Genomic DNA, 23,094 nt, shown 5'->3' with positions numbered 1-23,094 from the left:
GCTGCCATTCTCTGTCCCTCCATCTCTGCCTGGCTAACTTTTAGTTAGAATCAGCTCCCTTTGTGAGCAGAGGGCTGCAGAAGCCGGATGAGATGGTAGGGCTGAGCACTAGGAGGAGGAAGTTACAACCTCCTCCACTCTGAATGCTGGGGCCTCTGAGTTAAGTCACTTGCTAGAAGCCAGGTGGTCCTAGCAACCGATATTTTGACAACGCCAGAGCTTGGGGCCTGGGCCCCCTACAGGTGAATTATCTTTCTTCAATTCACAGGGAAGCACGTTGCATAGGTGTGAACAAGCATAGCTTGCAAATTATCCAATTTTACCTAAACCTGTTGCCCATAATCCATCTTTGGGGAGGAGTTCTGCCCATATTTATCCTTTTGCCTTTCATATGTGCCCTATTAGGGTAAAACATTATTGCCACTTTTTTTACATAGACCGAGACCTATAAATGTCAGCGTTGGTAAAAAATTAGACCTCTTGGTAATGTATCTGAAGTAAGAACAGTCTAGGTTGCACCATACCATACAATTTAGTTTTAGTATAGGTTGAAAAGTGACGGTTGATAAATGAAAGGCTAAGCAAAAGCTAAGTGCAATAACTTATAACAACCAATCAAATTGTTATTTTCTATTATCGGGTCTGGTTTCTATGATTCGTTGCATTTGCTGAACCTTTGTTGCCATGTGTTTTTTTTTTTTTTTTTAATTTATTAAAGGGAAAGTATAGCCAAAGCTTTTATGGCTGTACTTCTCCTATGGATCACAGGAGTGCAGTTCGTTCTGTGACCCATTTTCAGCCAACAGCGGGCTGAAAATGGGTCACAAATGGATTTACAAAACGGGAAAAGTGGAGAAATTAACAATAGAACTAGGTTAAGTACTGTCTGTGATACTTTTTTAATTGTACTAACATACAATTTTACAGAACAAGCTTTGCTTAATCCTGAAGATTCATTTTGGTGGCTGTTGGTCCCAGACCTTCCATACGCACACACACACACACTCATCCACTCTCACACTCCCATGGACGCATGCACACACATTTTTGTTGCTTACAATAAATAGCTGCCATTGCGATAGGAAAGCTGACATATTTCCAATCCTGTGTTTAACCACTGGCCGCACTCAGGCAAATAGGAGGCTAAGTGGTGTTAGCTCTCCTTTGTTTCTATTTAGGTTGAGGAAAGCATTTTTTTTGCAGCTTGCCTCCATATAAATGAGGTGTCAGTCTGACCCATAACCATAGACAAGTTCATAGTTGCTAATAACATATTCTCCCAGTATTCTTCCCTTTCTTGTCAGTGAGTTTAAATGGAGACCCTGTGACATTCCACGCACTGCATCTGACTACAAAGCGAGGAGAAGGAGGCACATAGCATGACAGCTGAGCCTTCTAAGACCCTTTCTGACGTCCCTTAACATTCCCTTTCCATAGTGCTCCGATTCGCCGCAGAGCGCAAGTGTCAAAGATGACACCTATTTTATAATCACGGCAAAGCTAATCTTTTCTCAAACGATGTTGCTGACAGTTCTGAGGTTTTTAGTCAATTTCCATTTCAGCTTATGTAGAAAATGTGAAATCATTTTTTTTTTCTGTAATTGAGTGAAAATTAAAGGGTAGAGACTATTCAGCTTCAAACAATGCCTGGCTAAAAAACATGAAAGGCTGGGTAACCAGACATGGCTATATATTCTGGGAACCTAAGTGTGTCAGAAAAGATAAGACTTCAGCTGAATGCTGTGCTCTCAGAAGATATACCAATTACACCGACTTTGCTCCTACATTATAATATAGTTGAGTGAGAGCTTATGGATAATCAGTGCATGTTCATGTACGCTCCTATAGGCCCTGAGAACAATGGGCAGGGAGAATTGGCCCGTCTGTGGAGCCCTCCTTGGCTGCCCTTGGATGTTTTTATTTTAATGATATTAGCCACATTACTTCACTTTTTTTATTTAGTAAAAGTATTGTTCCCTCAATCATTGATGTCCATTGCAGTACTGAGCTCTTCTAAGCAGTGAACAGAGCGTGCAAATGCAGTCATTAAAAGGGGCCTACCCCATAAAGATATAGGGCTACAAACAGTGCTTGGAACCATGTTTTTACATTGTTCCAAGCACTTAAAGCCATGGTTAATAAAGTAGAACTAAAGCAACTTTTTTCATTTTGCACTTCGTGAGGGTTCTAACCCCTGTCAGGCTTTTTTCTTTGCCATCTTTGTTCCATTGGAGATTTTTCCAAGAAAAATCTCTCCACAGTGATGGAATCCCTGGTTTTTACCAGAGCTATTGTTCACATTTAAATATTTTTCCTTCCATACTCTTCTAGTGACAACCCACAATTTGGGATTTCCTCTCTCTTTCGGTGATGACAGTAAACCCAACAAATAGAAAGATTGACTCTCTCTAATGGCAGTACAGACCACAATAAAAAAAAAAACAGACAAGTGTTCTAATCCTTCTGCAGTCTGTCCAAAAAAAATGTTGCTTTTTAATTATGCTTTAAGTTACCATGATAAGATTTAAAGTGTTTTTAAACCCACAGCAGTAAAATCAGTCTGTATGTGCAGTAAAGCATGCTTGTTGTACTTACTGTGGAACCTAAGGAGTTAATCCTCTGCATAGTGTAAAAAGGCTGTTTGGTCCTGTATGCATAGATCATCCTCTTCTTCCACTGACTCCAGATAAGACAGAGCCTGTGGAGTCAGGCTGCACATGCTCAGTTTGGTGTGTGTTGCTAGTTTTTTTTCTTTTTGTTCCTAGGGAGAGTGCATGTGATGAGCACAGGGTCAATCAGCACTGTCCAGAGAGAGCGTCAGGGGTTCTGGATCCTGATAGGACAGCTCAGTGCAATATGAAAACTCCTCCTACAAGATTTACAAAAAATTTATAGCCTGCACACCAGATTTTTTTCGGCCAAAAAGTCGGAGTCGGTTGTCGGAAGCATCATACTAACAAGCCGAAAATCAGCAGATCGGTCGTCGGACGAAAATTCCCTGCCGAATTTTGACGTGTGTGTACGAGGCTTTAGAATGCACTACATGCTTTTCTGCATCATCTCCATTAAAGTCTGTTGAACCAAAAATGCACCGTTTCCAAAAATGCAGCTGCCGAATAAAGCATAGAACGTATAAACGTGTCCAATGCGTTTCTGCAAAAAGAATCAAAAAACACATAGGAGTGAACCAGGCCTTATAGTTTGATTCGCATTATGAGTCCTCACTAAAGTAACAAAATAAAATAAAAAATTTGCATGTGTTAAGGTTTTGTGCGTGTGCACTTTAGGGATCACCTTATAAAGTTCATGTTTTTTGGTAACCGTCGGGGCTTTGGGGAAAAATCTATAGAAAATGGAGCATTGCAGTCTATGTGAATAATACATTCTACGGCAAACATTTGCAGACTAATATCTATACAATGAAATTAATTTAATGACACCTTTATTAACAAAAATAAATAAAAAATGCGTTCAAAAACCAATACATTTTAAGTGTTTTCAGATTTTGAACGTTATTATACTTTATCTGCGGATTTAACTTTTTTACGCTTCTTTAGTACACTGTTGTAGATGACAGGTTTGCTTTAACATTCAGATGTTCTGACCTGCTGAGCTGATGTCATACTTCTAGCTTGCTACCTTTTTTTCTTGTGTATGTGACATTCAATGATGCTTAATAGGATCATTGATCCCGTTGGAAGCTGGCTGCACACGTGTTGGTCCTCTGCCTTGTGTCTATTAGCAGTGGCGTTATCCTCCAAATTGCTTGTTTGATTTCTGGTTTGTTGTCTGTTCTTGTCCTGAGGTTAGAGACTGCATAATGATCTGACCTGAGACTCACCGCAGTTAAAGACCTGATGATCTTCAAGCATTACACAGCGGACTGTTGTCATACTGAGTCTTAGGATCTGTCCAGATACTCTTTGCCCCATCTCACATCCGTTTCTTAGGTTGTGTTTCATTGGTACTGTAATGACATTAAATGAAAATTCTGTGATTATTTTTTTTTTTTTCTCCTCCCATGTCGCATAAAACAAAGATCTTTTATTTAGTTGTATTCTTGTATGTGCTGACTTGTCTAGGTTCTCAGATAATGAGATCTTCTGGGAATGTAGCAGGGTCTACAGACAGGGATATTAACATTGTAAATGCTTTGGTGTGTGTGTGTGTCTTCAGGCCAGCCTTGGCTTACTCTTTGCGTGTTTTTATTAGTCCCGTCATGTTCATTGTGGAACGTGTAACACATATATCCGTTTGTACATTTAAAATTAAAAATAAATTCTGCTTAGCATTCATTGCAGCTATATTGACCCCCAAACTAGTATAACATTAGTATAATCTCTTAAAAACATCTGTCTATAATAAAAAAAAAAAAATGAAAAAAAATAAACCATGGCCCATTACTGTTTCTATGGTATAAAAAAAAAAAAAAAAAACAGAATTGGACACGCGTTATGGGAGGGGTTAAACATTTTTGACAGGCTATTGGACAGGTGACACCTAACCTAGGATGTATTTGCTCTTATCTAAGGCCTTTAACGCATTCAACTTGTGTACAGTGATAATTTCCTTTTACATGCGGGAAGAGCTTGCCAATCGATTTTTCATACCTTATCAGTTGTTCATCTAATTCTATATTCTGGCAGATAGCCATGACTTGTCTATCAATGCACAGATCAGTCATATTGCTAGCAAAAGGTTGTTTATGATTATCCTTGTTCTTGTACAGGCACTCATTACCCCAACATTTCGCATTCCTTATAACTGTATGCTGTACCATGTACTTATATTTAAAAGTATCTTGCTCTCTTTGTATTTCTTATAGTGTGTGCAAAACCTTGTGATCCTGTCAGTCCCCCTATTGTCCGATTGCAAACTTACCATGCTAGGCATGAGCGCAGATCAACCCCAGGGTGGTCAGTTTAGGGGCTGGGCTGGAAACAACCTACCTGTTCTCCAATGGCCATGATTTGTGGCGATGTGACCCCCCCCCCCCCCCCGCAAAGCCATTCACTGGGTAGATCCGTGTTTTGCTCTTTCTCTGCCTGCTGCTGACATGCTGCCCCCTTTTCCCCGCAGTCTCCACCCCCAGCTCAACAAGCCCCTTATGCAGCTGAGAACAGAGGTTTTTATGATCACTTGTATTTTAAAGTGAATGGGTTGTCCTACATGGCGTCGGTTCACATATACTTTAAGGCCAAAAATAAGGTGACAGTGCTGTGAAGAATTAGAACAGCATTGTCACCCTTATACAGGAAGTGCTGTCTTCCTTATTTTACTTGCAGGATTGTCAGGTATGTTTGTCAGTAAAGAAGTGCCTCAAATTTTTAATTGAAACTGCATTAAAGTGAAATAGACAATTTGTAAGCGTATGCAATCTACAGATGTGTGCAGCTGTCTCAATTGTGCCACATGGTAACTAGCAATGGTGGATACTTCAAAAGCTTGTATGGGAGTAAAAGCAGGCAACAAACACAAACAGAGCTAAATTTGTTAAAAGGCCCCTTTCACACGAACGGTTAGAGTTCAGCTTTTAGCTGTGGAAAGAGGAACTTGTTTACCGCAGCTAAATGCAGACCATGCATCCCTATGGCCTCATTCACACACATGTGTTTAGTAACGTTTTCATAACATACGGTTTTGTGCATTTAGGAAAAAAAAAGTTGACAGCGTCCAGGAGCGATATACCGCAGCTATCTGTATATAAACGCAATTAATCGCAGTACAAAGAAAAAATAAGTAAACAGTTGCTATACAAAAGGCAAGAATTTACTAACGCAGCTAAACGCAGACGCATGTAAGCGCAAGTAATCGCACATAATCGCAATGTACAAATGTGAGTAATCTTTGTGCCAGGAGCATTGGAATTTCAAAATAACAAAACATGCTTTTACCAGCGGCACAACAACCGCCCGTGTGAAAGGGGCCTAAGGCTCGGTTCACACTACGGCGATCCGACTTAGGGGGCGGCCTGTGGACGACTTGCACGGACTTCATAAAATGAATGTCTATGTAAGTCGCTCCAGGTCGCCCCAAAGTAGTACAAGACCCTTTTTCTAAGTCGGAGCGACTTGTGTCGCTCCTATTAGAACAGGTCCTGTACTACACTATGGGACACGATGGTGCGTGACTTGTCAGGCTGACCAAGTCGTACCAGTGTGAATGGAGACTTAAGAGCCGGTTCACATTAGCGCGACACGACTCCTTACTACTTCGGGGGCGACTTGTGCATTACATTGCACCACGACTTCGGAGCGACTTGCAGGGACTTCACATAATGGAAGTCTATGCAAGTCGCTCCGAGGTCGCCCTGAAATAGTACAGGACCCTTTTTCTAAGTCGGAGCGACTTGTGTCGCTCCTATTAGAACGGGTCCTGTAGCGGTCAATGGACCGCGAGGGAGCGCGACTTGTCAGGCTGACGAGTCGCCTGACAAGTCGCGCTAGTGTGAATGGGCTCTAAAGGTTGAATGTTAGTTGTCCACCTGACCAGAAAAAGAGAGCTTGGAAAACCGCAGTTTATATATGTTATGACAAAGAACTGATGAGATGGGAGATATATTTGAATGATGTTACAATTTGTTAGTTAAGCTCAAACACAAATTTCCATAGCTGTGTAATCTGCCAAACTTTAAATTGTTTTGACAAACAACACTGCAACAGTTTTCCTTAAAGAATGGAGAACGAGCAATATTAGGACTTGTAATTGATTTCCAGCACTCTTTAAAATATCTTTATAGCAGAACTCTAGCCAAAAATAGCAAGATAGAAATGAATAGCCCATTAACAGATAAAATAGCAAAACTAGTCTTGGCTGCAATATTCACCTTCAATCCAGGGGATACCCCACATGTCCTCAATCTGATGGCCAACATCGTTCAACCAACTTCCTCTGAGCCCAGATCATATATTTCTTTTTAATATATATTTTATTAATTTTAATTCATAAATATAAACATTCAATGTTATTCAGTATTCTTTTAACAAAAAAAAAGTTTTAACCCATTCCCTCAACCCCTCCCACCCCTTTCTTTACCCACCCCCACTTTTACTACATTTTTGTATTGTTGTGGTTCACTCCTGCTACTTATTCAACTACTCCTCTTGCCCTATATTCCATCCATTCTTCCAGATATTTATTCGTTTTTTTGAAGTCTACCCACTTCCTCCATTTATTTGTGTAGCTCTCCACCTGAAGAACAAGTGGTGAGCCCAGGTCATAATGAACACGCCCCAGCCTGTGACTGGAGAAGCAGCCCAGTGATGAGTTTATATCTCTCATTCTCTTTTCACTTCCATGCTTTTTTTTCAGCACATGAACTGATCGGCTCATTGTTCTGCTTCTTCCTCTCACACTCCAACCCTGCTGTACAGACACAGCAAGAGGCTTATTCAGGGTCAGATTTGGGTGCTTTAAAGTGTTTGCATTTAAAAGAAAAAAAATACAGTGACTAATTACAGAGTTGCATTATTTGTGTGTATTTATATCTGCCTGGTACTCATCTTTACATAACTCAACGGCCGAGGTCATTGTGCTACATCTCCTATGCAGTCCGTTTTTTGGAAGGAAGGCATAAATCATTAGCTGAATCATCTGCATACTGTCTTGGTAGGCTTATTATTGCCTATTTGAATATTATGTTTTTGATGACAGACATTCCAATGAGTAATATAATCTGCTTCTCAGGATAGCATTGTATCCTAAAAAAATCTGCATTTTCTGTTTTTTTTTCTTTTAGCACAAATCAAGTAATCACATCTTTCTTCTCTTCCCCAAGCTGAATTCACAAATGACAGGTTTGCATGTCCCCAGCCTGGTGTTGGCTCGGCTCAGGAAGGCAGTTTTGATCCTGAAAAGCTCCTGACACCATGTACCCTTCCAAAACTTAACATAAACAGCGAGCTTTAGACATTGTGTTTTTTTCTCCTTAGTTGTATCCCTTGGAAAGAAACCGCATTTGCTGTTGTCACTCAATGCAAACTTTGCTTTTTTCCCAGCTCAAGACACATTTGTGTTTGGCGCAATCATTTGCTCATGACCCCAGTCAATGGAAGAATTTAAAAGGCTGTTAAAAGAAATACTCAGAATGACCCAGCTCATCATCTGGGGCCGCTCGGGGCACAATCACTCCTTACTTATTATCAAAGTTATTCAAGCAGACACAGCTATCATCCCGTGTGCCATAATGGTCCTTAAGCCAAACGCGCTTTGTAATTTGCACTATTGTACTGTAGAACAGTAATGGCTGGGATTGTACAGAGCATCTAATCAGGAGAAAGTAAATAGCAGAGTAGAAGTAAGTGCATGGTTTTCTTGCTGATTGGATTTGGTGTTAAACACAATGATGGTTCAAGTCCTCAAACATCTTGTCCCTACAGTACACCGATATCAGTTACAAGATATTAGCCATTATAATGCTGCTTGAAAGACTGAACTTTATTTTTGTTTCTTTCCTCTAGCTTTTCCTCTTTCGTTTTTTTTTCTCTCTCGCTTTTTTTCTTTTTTTACTTTCTGGTTAATCTTATTCGTGTGTGAGCAATTACAAAGTTAGCTCTCACAGCTCCAATTTTATTCTATTGCCCCGGTTACCACTGGCAACTGCATCTACTCCTATAAATTTATCCCATAATGTACATTGTGAGGAAGTGGTTAAGAGTGTGATACTGCATTTCATATGAGCGTAGTACATCCCCTGGGGGAATTTGCTCTGTACATTACTAATGAGAATCTCTATGCATGCCATCTTCTAAGGGAAATGGATGGATGCAAGCTGTAGACAGATCCCGTGTGAGGCCTGTCAGTGGTGAGCAAGCTGCGCTGCCATCGAGCTTCCTTGTGGGAGAACTCAAAAGCCAAATGCAGCCTTATAGACAGGAGTGTAAGAGAGAGCTGGGGCTGCTGGAACAGAGGGGGTGTCGCTTATCTTGTGAAATATATTAACCTCAAAGGAAACACAATGAAATAGACTAGAAATCAGATGAAATAAAAAATCCCTGGCTGTTACTTTTCCTCTTAGTTTAGATCTTTTTTTTTTTTTTTTTTTTCTATCTCTCAAGAACATTTTTTTTTCTTCTAAATATTCTGTGAGTATATTGTAATGGTATGAATTTGTCCTGGTTCATAAGGCTTTTCTGCCTTTTGGTATTCTGATTAAACAATGACGCTATGATGCACCTGCTATATGGGCAGGCCTGGTATTGTGGCAGTACAGAAAAAGTTGTTAAAATATAATAATGAAAATGTTATAAATGTGGTAAATGATAATGTTAAAAATGTATCTTATTAAAGTGTTCCTAAACCCACAGCAGTAAAATCATTCTCTATACGCAGTAAAGCATGCTTGCTATACTCACTGTGGAACCTAAGGGGTTAATCTTCCTAATTGTGTAAAAAGGCTGTTTGATCCTGTCATCTGTGATCCTCCCCTTCTTCCACCGTCCCCAAGCCATCTGCTGATAGTACAGAACCCTGGAGGCACTCCACTCTGCACATGCTCAGTTTTGATGTCCAGACAGAGGGTCTGCCTCATGTGGTGAGAGTATGCAGCCAGTTCCTGCATGATGAAGGAATGGATATGATTGAATGGCCCCCACGCTTGTCTGACCGAAATCCAACAGAACAACTCTGGAGCATTTGGCCCATCCGACATTAGGTTGCACCTCAGTCTGTTCAGGAGCTCAGCAATGCCCTGGTCCAGATCTGGGAGGAAATACCCAAGAACACCATCCATTGTCTCAAACGGAGCATGCCCCAACATCAGGCATGCATACAAGCACGTGGGGCCCATACAAAATACTGAGTACCATTTTGAGTTGAAATTTCAGCAAAATGGACTAGCCTGCTGCATGATGTTTTCACTTTAATTTGCGGGGTGTCTTTGATTTCAGCCCTCTGTAGGTTGACCATTAAATGATGTGGCATCTTTTTGTTCCTAACACATTACCCAGTCGGTATCAATATAGATATCCAGCATGATATTTTTTCCCATTGAGATCTGATGTGTTTTCAAAGTGTTCCTTTCATTTTTTTTTTTAAGCAGTGTATATTCATATTAAATTTTTTTTTAGAATAGACCTATTTGCACATTGAATGCAAAGGCTCTGCTTTTTGCCCTGTAGAACATTATATGTAAGTTTAGCCTTGGGTATTGTTTAGGATTGTTGGGCTCTTGCTTACTATACAGGAAATGAGCGCAGGCAGATTTTTTTACTTCTTAGAACGTGTTCCTGTTAGCAAGTTCCAATCCTTTGTCTTTACCTATGTGGAAGGATAAAAAAGCAATGTATTGCACATCATTGCTTGACAAGAATCATAAAGGGGATCCTGTTGATCTGACAACTCACTTTAGGATCCCCATCTGTTGTTTTCATAGACATCTGTTGTTCTTTGGCCACCCTACAACTGCTCATAGCAACAAAATTGCAGTTGCTTAATGTTGACATTTTCACCTTGATGAGATAATGATCTCTTGTCTAAAGGCCCGTTCACACCAAAACGGGGTGCTGGAAACTTGCTTTTTGTGCACATTTCCCGCACCGTGTTCAAAACACACTGCAGTTGTGATCTGCAGCTGGTGTCATCGATCAATTAATGACCTCCCAAAAGCAGGTCGTGAATACAGTGTATTTACCTGCATTGGATCACATGGTATAGTAGTACCATGCAATCTGCTTGCTGTGTTTTTTTTTTTTTTTTTAAATAATCGCAAGTGAGCTTATCCTAATAGTAAGCAGGTAATGCAGATCACTTTTCCCAATATTCAGATGACCACTCGTGTAAGCCTTCACCTATCTGTATATAAATTAAATCAGTCCTAATAAGGAACAACACATTAAAATGTAAATCATTTTTTCAGTAAATGTTATGATACTAACTTAAAATGTGTACCAAAAATACAGTAGAATCTCCCTTTAAACTGCCTATGATGACATTGTGACATTTTATCCTGCTTAATGTGCATGAAAAAAGGGGCATGTATAGAGTCTTAATGGTGTACCTAGTGCGTCTATAAGGGCCTGCCTCTTGTCTATATAACAATTGATTCAGGTGACTTTAATGTGTGAAGTCAAAGGTCAGCAGAACTGCCATTATCTTTCAGTCTCAACATGTCAAGCGACAGGTTGTGGAAACATTGAACAACAGTTAAGAAATTGATTTGCTTGGTGGCCTCATTGTGGATGTAAGCTCAGTGCTGCTGAGTTAAATGAGTTTGTTTTGTGTCAGCTGGATGTGTGAGGTTCTTGGGGGTCTTACGACTTTTTTTCTTTGTTAAAATGTTTTCTTCCAATGCTGATATAAAGCTTTAAAGCGTTTGTTACCCTAAAAAAAAAAATATATATATATATATATATATATTGATCTTGTTTCTTTAAAGCATGTTATACAGCACAGTGCTTGTGCTGTGTAATTTGGTCCCTTCTATCTGGCTGATCCTGCCAGTTTCTGCCCTCCCCTCTGTACACTGACCATGGTTTATCATGGCTGCTGAGCCCTGACACGGTGGTCAGTGTGCGTCCCTCCATCATCCGCAGCCCTGCTCTCTGCTCTTCTTTGTCCTCCTCTATCCTCCTCCCCCTCTATCCTCATCCCCGCTTGTCCGCTCCGTGTCACGGCCCGCCGGCCCCTCCTGCGTCTCAAATAACTGTTGATATGTTATATAATCCTCTTTGTCTCCTAATCCTGTGTGCCTCTGTCTCTGTGTTTTATTTATAAAGAAATGCTGTATATACCTGATTGCAGTGTGCTGCCCGGCGATCATGTGACTGGCTGGCTATCTCTCTCTCCTCCTTTCCTTCTGAGTGACGTCAGAATCTCGACCCCCACCCCCCTGCAGCTGTCAGACGGGGAGAGGAGAGAGCCAGTCAGTCATGTGAACACTGTGTGAGACATATCCCTGTTTTTCTAAAAGATGTATGCCAACATAGCCAAACCATGCATACAAAAAGTGCCCCTCATAGACACGGGTATAAAAAGGTATTAAGCTGGCAAAAAAAAGTTAAAATAAATTCTTTATTAATAGGTATTGGGTACAATAACCGATTGAGGGTGCTTTAGGCTGCACCTATTGAATATAGATATCCAATGAACAAACAGAAGACAAGACATACACTATACAAAAAATAAAAATCCGCTACCGGTACCAGGTGCCGCTTGCACAGGGACGGATACCCACAGCTTTCGCCGCATCTAACCTACCAATGGGAGATGTGATTGGGGCAAAGTCTGTATCAAGAAGAATACTGCAACCTTGTGATCTGAATTGCTTAAAAGTAAAAAGTCCATCTGGGTATATTGATAATAACTCTAAATAGAGGATGGTACTTCTGATCCAGAGTAAAGTAAAAGGATATAACATCAAATAAGCCAGTGAAATACAGTGAAACCTTCTGCTCTTGGATAAGTCCAAATAAAGACTGGCATGAGGACAGTCTGGCTGAAAGGGAAGAACAGGGGGCGAGGAAGGAAACCACCAATGTGTCGGTATGTGGAACGAGGTTCTGTGTGACAAGTGCAGATGGGTAAATGATGACAGATGTGAGCGGATCTAGTCTAGATTAGACTTGTAGTACGTTTACCCGTCTTGGCTCCGGTATTATTAACTTCTGTTCCTCAAAACGTTCCTCTACCATAACTTAATTTTATCCCCTCTGTTGTAACATCTCTTGTTGGCTGGTGGAAATCCTATCCTGTAATGCAGGTCTCAAGTCCTGTGTCAGATGCTCCAATATGGCTCCAATGTTGCGACATCTTCGCAGTGATAACCTATAGCCCGAGCAGCACACTGCAATCAGGTATATACAGTTTTTTTTTTTTTTTTATAAAACACAGAGAAAGAGGCACACAGGCTTAGGACAAACAGGATTATACAAAGTCCTTCCAGTGGCTTAACAACCACTTTAGGATGACCAGTGTAACCTTTTCAGTCATTCCAGCCAGGGGAGTACTCAGAAGAATATTTCGTATTCCTTAGACAATGTGAAAAGTAGACACAGGTCTCCCAGGAATGTTTTTGACTACAGGAAATAGAGGTAGAGATAATGCAGAGAGCAAGTTTAGAAATACAGTGTTACTTTCCCCAGCTGAAATGGGAAGTGTGCAGATCAATACCAGCTACATTTTTGCACTGTGCGGTTGACGGACATTGAGCAGAAGCGATGAGATCCACAGGGGACAGAGCTTTTTCCCAAGTGCTTAATGAGACTCTGTCAATGCTATAACAGAACATAACATTGCTATGAAGAGTGTCAGTATGATAGCCCGTATCTGCCAATCATTTATTAAGAAAACCTAGGGGTTGATTTACTAAAACTGGATCTGGTGCAGCCAATCAGCGTCTAACGTCCACTTGTTCAAATAAACATTGACAATAATACCTGGAAGCTGATTGGTTTCTATGCAGAGCTGCACCAGATTTTTTAGTATAATCTATTTTGAGAATTACAGAAATAGAAAATGAAGGATAATAAATACATAACAGAGCATTTTTAATCGTTATGTACAAGAATACAAAAGTTTTAAGGCATTCAATATAAGGCCTCATGCACACTGGACGTTATAAAAATGCCAGTAGAAATGTGTAGCTGTAGAAGATGTTTTTCAGCATTTTTGCAGTCTCGTTTTTCAGCTGTAGCATTTGTTAGCTTTTTTTTTAGCAAACTATACTCCACAAACGGTTTTGGCTCAAAAACATTATAATAGCAGCTTTTTTGGCATTTGTCAGCGTTTTTCAGCGTTTTTAGGCTTTTATCAAAGTTATAGCGTTTTTACAGCTGAAAAACTCCTCTCAAAACCCACTAGTTCTACAGGTTTTTTTGCAGTCAGAAAACGCCCCTGCCAAAAACTGCTGATAACAGCCTGTGTGTGCATGGACACATAGGATAACGTGCTGGGTAGTTTAATGGCTTTAAAGTGGAGGGAATTAATTTTTTACAGCTGCTTCGGCAGCCTGTAAACTCCTCAGTATGTTATCCTACGTGTCCATGCACACACACGCTGTTATCAGCGTTTTTTGGCAGGGGTGTTTTCTGGCTGGAAAAAACCCAGAACTAGTTGGTTTTAAGAGGAGTTTTTAAACTGTAAAAATGCTCTAACGCTGATAGAAGCTTAGAAACTGGGCTTTTCAGCGTTTGTCAGCGTTTTTGATCCATAAGCTTTTGATGTATAGTTTTGCTAAAAAAATAAAAAAGCTTTAAAAAAGCTACAGCTGAAAAATGCTACTGCAAAAATGCTGCAAAACTCATTCTACAGTTACAGCATTCTACAGCTAATGCTAATGACCTTTTTATAAAGTCCAGTCTGGGTGAGGCCTTAAAGTTGTTTTGTCATTATCCAGATAGTTTTAATAAGTATCAGAAACATACCTCTCTTACCCGTGTAGCTTCAAATGATGGAAACTGGGGCATGCTAGTTCACACTACCAAACAATTGGAACACTTGCTAATCTTCCCCTACCATATTGATGCCCCCTTTGCCAAATGCCAGACTAGATGTCCATAACTTTGCCTGCTTACTCCAGTACAGCTTTAGATGTTTAAAGTTTGAAATTTCAATATAAATCCTGTACACCAAGGCCTAATTGTGTTTCAGTGTAAAACTTGCATTAGAGAGTGAGACAGATGGAGTAGCTGCTATTGCTGTCTTATGAAAATGCTAGTCACCTGGCTGTTATGCTGTCACATTGGCTTCAGTAACTTCCAAATCATTGATTTAGAACAAGTATGCAGTTTTGGAAAGTCAAAGAAAAGAAAAAAGTCATTATCTGGCCACAGCCTATACCGACTCAGAGGCTTCTCAATCACTTTTGATCATGTGCTCCCCACCTGGGCATAAGAAATATCCTAGAATGCCTGTTAGAATGTATTGTACATATACTACTTATGTTAATATAACAGAGTAAGTTTAATCTGCAGTAAATTATCAGATGTCAGGCCAAATTATAGTCTTGAGGATATCGACCTTGCTTGTCCTCTATTACAATATTTTGCTCATTTCCGTGCAATCAAATCTTCATACAGAGTTAATTGCCATCAACAACTTAATTGTCCTTTTATTTCATTTGAATTCTACCTTTCACATCCACAGAAATTAGAAGGGCCTTGAGCAATTAACAGAATGGATACTCTGGTTGGAAAACAAATACAAAAGATTTAGACTGAAATCAACCTATTTCAGCAGAGTATGGTGTGCTGCACTTGTGGGTAGTTGCCGTGTGTCTGTGTGTAATAAATAAATAAATAAATATATATATATATATATATATATATATATACAGTGGGTACAGAAAGTATTCAGACCCCCTTAAATTTTTCACTCTTTGTTATATTGCAGCCATTTGCTAAAATCATTTAGGTTCATTCTTCTTCCTCATGAATGTACACATAGCACCCCATACTGACAAAAAAACACAGAATTGTTGACATTGTTGCAGATTTATTAAAAAAGAAAAACTGAAATATCACATGGTCCTAAGTATTCAGACCCTTTGCTCAGTATTTAGTAGAAGCCCCCTTTTGATCTAATACAGCCAGGAGTCTTTTTGGGAAAGATGCAACAAGTCTTTCACACCTGGATTTGGAGATCCTCTGCCATTCCTCCTTGCAGATCCTCTCCAGTTCTGTCAGGTTGGATGGTAAACGTTGGTGGACAGCCATTTTTAGGTCTCTCCAGAGATGCTCAATTGGGTTTAAGTCAGGGCTCTGGCTGGGCCATTCAAGAACAGTCACGGAGTTGTTGTGAAGCCACTCCTTCGTTATTTTAGCTATGTGCTTAGGGTCATTGTCTTGTTGGAAGGTAAACCTTCGGCCCAGTCTGAGGTCCAGAGCACTCTGGAGAAGGTTTTTGTCCAGGATATCCCTGTACTTGGCCGCATTCATCTTTCCCTCGATTGCAACCAGTCGTCCTGTCCCTGCAGCTGAAAAACACCCCCACAGCATGATGCTGCCACCACCATGCTTCACTGTTGGGACTGTATTGGACAGGTGATGAGCAGTGCCTGGTTTTCTCCACACATACCGCTTAGAATTAAGGCCAAAAAGTTCTATTTTGGTCTCATCAGACCAGAGAATCTTATTTCTCACCATCTTGGAGTCCTTCAGGTGTTTTTTAGCAAACTCCATGCAGGCTTTCATGTGTCTTACACTGAGGAGAGGCTTCCGTCGGGCCACTCTGCCATAAAGCCCCGACTGGTGGAGGGCTGCAGTGATGGTTGACTTTCTACAACTTTCTCCCATCTCCTGACTGCATCTCTGGAGCTCAGCCACAGTGATCTTTGGGTTCTTCTTTACCTCTCTCACCAAGGCTCTTCTCCCCCGATAGCTCAGTTTGGCCGGACGGCCAGCTCTAGGAAGGGTTCTGGTCGTCCCAAACGTCTTCCATTTGAGGATTATGGAGGCCACTGTGCTCTTAGGAACCTTAAGTGCAGCAGAAATCTTTTTGTAACCTTGGCCAGATCTGTGCCTTGCCACAATTATGTCTCTGAGCTCTTCAGGCAGTTCCTTTGACCTCATGATTCTCATTTGCTCTGACATGCATTGTGATCTGGAAGGTCTTATATAGACAGGTGTGTGGCTTTCCTAATCAAGTCCAATCAGTATAATCAAACACAGCTGGACTCAAATGAAGGTGTAGAACCATCTCAAGGATGATCAGAAGAAATGGAAAGCACCTGAGTTAAATATATGAGTGTCACAGCAAAGGGTCTGAATACTTAGGACCATGTGATATTTCAGTTTTTCTTTTTTAATAAATCTGCAACAATGTCAACAATTCTGTGTTTTTCCGTCAATATGGGGAGCTGTGTGTACATTCATGAGGAAGAAGAATGAACTTAAATGATTTTAGCAAATGGCTGCAATATAACAAAGAGTGAAAAATGTAAGGGGGTCTGAATACTTTCCGTACCCACTGTGTATATATATATAATATATATATCTAAACCGCTGGCAACAAAAGTCAGTACACCCCTAAGTAAAAATGTCCTATTTGGGCCCAATTAGTAATTTTCCCTCCCCAGTGTCATGTGACTCTTTTATGTTACAAGGTCTCAGGTGTGAATGGGGAGCAGGTGTGTTAATTTTGGTGTTATCGTTCTCACACTCATACTGGTTACTGGAAGTTCAATATGGCACCTCATGGCAAAGAACTTACTGAGGATTTGAAAAAAGAGTTGTTGCTCTACATAAAGATGGCCTAGGCTGTAAGATGATTGCCAAGACCCTGAAACTGAGCTGCAGCACGGTGGCCAAGACCATACAGTGGTTTTCCACTCAGAACAGGCCTTGCCATGGTCGACCAAAGAAGTTGAGTGCATGTGCTCAGCGTCATATCTAGAAGTTGTCTTTGGGAAATAGACGTATGAGTGCTGCCAGCATTGCTGCAGAGGTTGAAGGTGTAGGGGGTCAGCCTGTCAGTGCTCAGACCATATGCCGCACACTGCATCAAATTGGTCTGCATGGCTGTTGTCCCCGAAGGAAGCCTCTTCTAAAGATGATGCACAAGAAAGCCCTCAGTTTGCTGAAGACAAGCAGACTAAGGACATGGATTACTGGAACCATGTCCTGTGGTCTGATGAGACCAAGATAAACTTATTTGGTTCGAATGGTGTCAAGCTTGTGTGGCGGCAACCAGGTGAGAAGTACAACTACAAGTATGTCTTGCCTACAGTCAAGCGTGGTGGTGGGAGTGTCATGGTCTGGCGCTGCATGAGTGCTGAAGGCACTGGGGAGCTACAGTTCATTCAGGGAACCATGAATGCTAACATGTAGTGTGACATACTGAAGCAGAGCATGATCCCCTCCCTTCGGAGACTGGGCCACAGGGCAGTATTCCAACATATTAATGACCCCAAACACACCTCCAAGACGACCAATGTTTTGTTTAAAGAAGCTGAGGGTAAAAGTGATGGACTAGCCAAGCATGTCTCCAAACCTAAACCCTATTGCGCATCTGGGGGACATCCTCAAACGGAAAGTGGAGGAGCGCAAGGTCTTTAACATCCACCAGCTCCGGTGGATGTTCACAGCAATCTGTGAAGCTCTGGTGAATTCCATGCCCAAGAGGGTTAAGGCAATGCTGGAAAATAATGGTGGCCACACAAAATATTGACACTTTGGGCCCAATTTGGACATACTTCAGTTAGGGTGTACTCCCTTTTGTTGCCAGTGGTTTAGACATGAATGGCTCTGTGTTGAGGTATTTTTAGGGGAAAGTAAATTTACACTGTTATACAAGCTGTACACTCACTACTTTACATTGTAGCAAAGTGTCATTTCTTCAGTGTTGTCATATAAAAAAATATATAATAAAATATTTACAAAAATATGAGGGGTGTACTCACGTTTGTGAGATACTGTATTTAGTACATTCCTATTTGCTAAAATAGCGCAAATTTACTGGCTAAAAGTGTATAGTCACTGTGCTGTAACCCCTTTGTAATATATATAATATATTTGGATGGTTATTTTGGGATCCACCTGGTTACTTGCATAGATGAGTAGCTTTATGTGCTGATGCTCTCCACCCTCTTAAACTTTGTATTTTCTCTCCATTGTTAATGTACACGGCTTTATTTTCTTCCTATGATGTTTTCAACTCTAGCTGTGTTTGCCTCATATTGGCACTATATGTCCACACTCTCAAGAGTGGCTCTTCCAGCAAATAAGAGTTGGAAAATCTGCAAGATAGAGTAGAGACTGGCCAGAGAGGGATTATTTTAACTGAGTTGGCCAGCCTGTACCTGTATTGCAATATATGGTAACTAAGAATCCCCATTTTATAAGCAAGAGTTTGCTATAGGAAAGGGTTAACAAGTGGTAACACCTATTCAGTTTCTCATGCGTTGTACATATAAAGCTATTTGGACCTGAGCAATAATTTTCCTATTTCCACAGCATGGTGCAGGTTGGTAACTATAATGAACTTCACCCATAAATTATAATATTTTTGAAAGTTGAATTCACGTTCCAGACTCTTACCTCTGTCTCCCTCCACCTGCAAACCCATGTTCACATGTTGCAGTCGGGGGGCTCAATTCTGAAATAAAATACTGTGTTTCTTGGGCTGCATTCTCTGTAGACTTTTGTGTACCCTATAATTCTGACGTCCCCATAGAGCTTTTGTTATTTCCTACCCCTCTGAAAATACCAGACCATAGATAGCAGGTGTTCTTTACACTGGGGCCATAGACAAATCAAACATTGTCCTAATCTAAGCAAAACTGGGATTAAAATGTTGAATGCATTCAATATTGACATGCATAGAGTAAGGAATTCAGGGGTTGTCTTTTATATTCTGTTCTTATATTTTATTCTTATCATTAACAAACCAGATGCAGGAAGATGACACTATAAATACAGAGGCTTGCTAATAAATTAGGCTCTTCCATTTCTACCATTCATAACCAATTTAACACTATGAGACTTTTTATGTCTTAATCAGTTTTTGTTTTTCTTCATTAATCAACTAATGGATGTTTCTTCTATAGCTTGCTGTCCTAATGAAATCCGTAGGTAATTTGGCAGGCTACAGTGATCTCATCAGTAACGCAGCAAGTTTAGCCCATTTCACAGATTAAATTGAGATTTTATTTGGTTTTGTTGTGCTTGAAATTTAGCACATTTGGATAAAGAGATGTTAACCAGTTTAGGTCTAGAAACAAGTAACTAAACACCAGCTCCAGTTGAAATTCCTTACAGTAGCCGGGCTCTTGTTGTTCTTGCATTATTTATTTGTCTTAATTATTCGACCAAGAAAGGAACTACTACTGTATTCTAAAAAAAAAAAAAAAAAAAAAGCCGCTAGGATACGTAGGTAACTTAAGGAAAAGAATTAAGACAGTTTGTCATTGAGCAAAATATATTGATGAGCATCCTCAGATGCAAAGTGTACTACTGGGCCAAGTCCCGGTACAGCCAGGCTGAATTAGTCCAGCTTCACTGCAAATGAAGGAGCTCTTCTGGGACTAGAACCCACAATTCTGAGAATGGTAGGTTGGTATTTAATTCAAAAGCCAGTCAGCTCAGTTTGGGATCCAGCATGTTGTTTTTAAGAGTGTCTCCCTTGATTAGTAATACAAACGTGCCTAGTAATGCAACTCTTTTTTTTCATAGATTTATTTGATTTGGGGCAGAGAACCTTAGTATTAGTATAAATCTGAAACTTTTTCAACAAAACGCCAGGTATTGTTTAAGGGAGAATTGGAGAATAGAGGTGAAGTGGAGAGAGAAAGATGAAGAATGGATAAACTGGTGGAGTTACTGGGAAAGGATTGCAGTTTGTTCTATGCTAGTTACCAGTTTATAATTCTTTGAGATTGTAGTCAAAGTCAGTTGTTATAAGGCTACGTACACATCTTGGCGTTGCTATTTCAGGCGTTTTTTCCAGGAGTTTTTATGGGCGTTTTTTGTACAGGCGTTTTTAGATTGAATAGAGACCAATGGAAAACGCCTGTAATCTGCCCAAAAAGAAGCTCATGTACTTTTTTGAGCATTGGGCGTTTTGCTCACAGCGTCAAAATGCTCAGATGTGAACAGGGTCCATTGAAATGAATAGGATTTGTCTTGTTGGGCATTTTGAGAGCTGATCCTAGAGCAGAAAAACGCCCCCAAAACGCCTGCATGTGAACCGAGCCTAAAGTGTGTTATCTTGGCATTCCATGTTTGTCTAATTTGGGCATGAAATCTGTTTTTCCATCATATTTTCATTTATCATACTACTTACCTTTTAGGGTTCTAGTCTTCCAGTCCTTGTCTATAATTTATTTTGTAGCTGTGCAAACATGGGTATTTGAGTTAAAATGCTATTTTGTAATTCCCCCAGGCTTTGCATATCGATAGGTAAAGAATTGTATATAGAGCATTGAATACACAGTTGCTCATAGCCTTCTTACCTGGGGGCATGTCTACCATATATACAGTGGGTACGGAAAGTATTCAGACCCCCTTAAATTTTTCACTCTTTGTTATATTGCAGCCATTTGCTAAAATCATTTAAGTTCATTCTTCTTCCTCATGAATGTACACATAGCACCCCATACTGACAGAAAAACACAGAATTGTTGACATTGTTGCAGATTTAGTAAAAAAGAAAAACTGAAATATCACATGGTCCTAAGTATTCAGACCCTTTGCTGTGACACTCATATATTTAACTCAGGTGCTTTCCATTTCTTCTGATCATCCTTGAGATGGTTCTACACCTTCATTTGAGTCCAGCTGTGTTTGATTATACTGATTGGACTTGATTAGGAAAGCCACACACCTGTCTATATAAGACCTTCCAGATCACAATGCATGTCAGAGCAAATGTGAATCATGAGGTCAAAGGAACTGCCTGAAGAGCTCAGAGACAGAATTGTGGCAAGGCACAGATCTGGCCAAGGTTACAAAAAGATTTCTGCTGCACTTAAGGTTCCTAAGAGCACAGTGGCCTCCATAATCCTCAAATGGAAGACGTTTGGGACGACCAGAACCCTTCCTAGAGCTGGCCGTCCGGCCAAACTGAGCTATCGGGGGAGAAGAGCCTTGGTGAGAGAGGTAAAGAAGAACCCAAAGATCACTGTGGCTGAGCTCCAGAGATGCAGTCAGGAGATGGGAGAAAGTTGTAGAAAGTCAACCATCACTGCAGCTCTCCACCAGTCGGGGCTTTATGGCAGAGTGGCCCGACAGAAGCCTCTCCTCAGTGTAAGACACATGAAAGCCCGCATGGAGTTTGCTAAAAAAAACACCTGAAGGACTCCAAGATGGTGAGAAATAAGATTCTCTGGTCTGATGAGACCAAAATAGAACTTTTTGGCCTTAATTCTAAGCGGTATGTGTGGAGAAAACCAGGCACTGCTCATCACCTGTCCAATACAGTCCCAACAGTGAAGCATGGTGGTGGCAGCATCATGCTGTGGGGGTGTTTTTCAGCTGCAGGGACAGGACAACTGGTTGCAATCGAGGGAAAGATGAATGCGGCCAAGTACAGGGATATCCTGGACAAAAACCTTCTCCAGAGTGCTCTGGACCTCAGACTGGGCCGAAGGTTTACCTTCCAACAAGACAATGACCCTAAGCACATAGCTAAAATAACGAAGGAGTGGCTTCACAACAACTCCGTGACTGTTCTTGAATGGCCCAGCCAGAGCCCTGACTTAAACCCAATTGAGCATCTCTGGAGAGACCTAAAAATGGCTGTCCACCAACGTTTACCATCCAACCTGACAGAACTGGAGAGGATCTGCAAGAAGGAATGGCAGAGGATCCCCAAATCCAGGTGTGAAAGACTTGTTGCATCTTTCCCAAAAAGACTCCTGGCTGTATTAGATCAAAAGGAGGCTTCTACTAAATACTGAGCAAAGGGTCTGAATACTTAGGACCATGTGATATTTCAGTTTTTCTTTTTTAATAAATCTGCAACAATGTCAACAATTCTGTGTTTTTCTGTCAGTATGGGATGCTATGTGTACATTCATGAGGAAGAAGAATGAACTTAAATGATTTTAGCAAATGGCTGCAATATAACAAAGAGTGAAAAATTTAAGGGGGTCTGAATACTTTCCGTACCCACTGTATGTGTATATATATATATATATATATATATATTTGCATGTGGTTTAGGACAGCCTAGAAACAGGTGGAAGGGTAGTTGGGGCGATGTGAGCTATACGACTGGTTGTATCGTTATTCATGTTATTAGTGTTCATGAGATAGATACTGTGTGTATGTATATATATATATTTTTTATTTAATGATGGATAACTTGAACCAAACATGTTGTCTCTTAACTTGCTAAGTGTTAGCAGCAAAAGCATTTTAGTGATTATGGTGTTCTCTCACACCAGCAGAAAATCATTAATGCCAAATAATCGTTATGTCAAAATAGATTTTTATAGGTTTAGAACATCTAATGCTGTGCAGGAGAGGAGTTTGGTTTTAAGGATGCAGATAATAACCAAGTTATTTCTGGTATGTAGAATAGAAAAAAAGGTAGCAATGCTCCAGATTAGGAGAATGGTTTCCAACATGGAGCCATTCTTGACCTAACAGGAAGCAGTAACGAGTGTGGGCAGAGGCTCTTGTGGTTGGAAAAATCTTCTGTAAGCAGGGACAGTACCTC

At 40.5% G+C, this 23,094-nt stretch overlaps 1 protein-coding gene across 9 annotated transcripts in view; it reads left to right on the top strand.

Moving 5' to 3' along the window:
- The window catches only part of PARD3 (par-3 family cell polarity regulator), a 901,610-nt gene that overhangs the window by 625,316 nt on the left and 253,200 nt on the right, over positions 1-23,094 (top strand). The window lies entirely within an intron of this gene.

Source organism: Pelophylax lessonae, assembly GCF_965119305.1.
Source record: "Pelophylax lessonae genome assembly, chromosome: 5".
NCBI lineage: Eukaryota > Metazoa > Chordata > Amphibia > Anura > Ranidae > Pelophylax > Pelophylax lessonae.
This window is presented reverse-complemented; position numbering and strand designations above follow the sequence as displayed.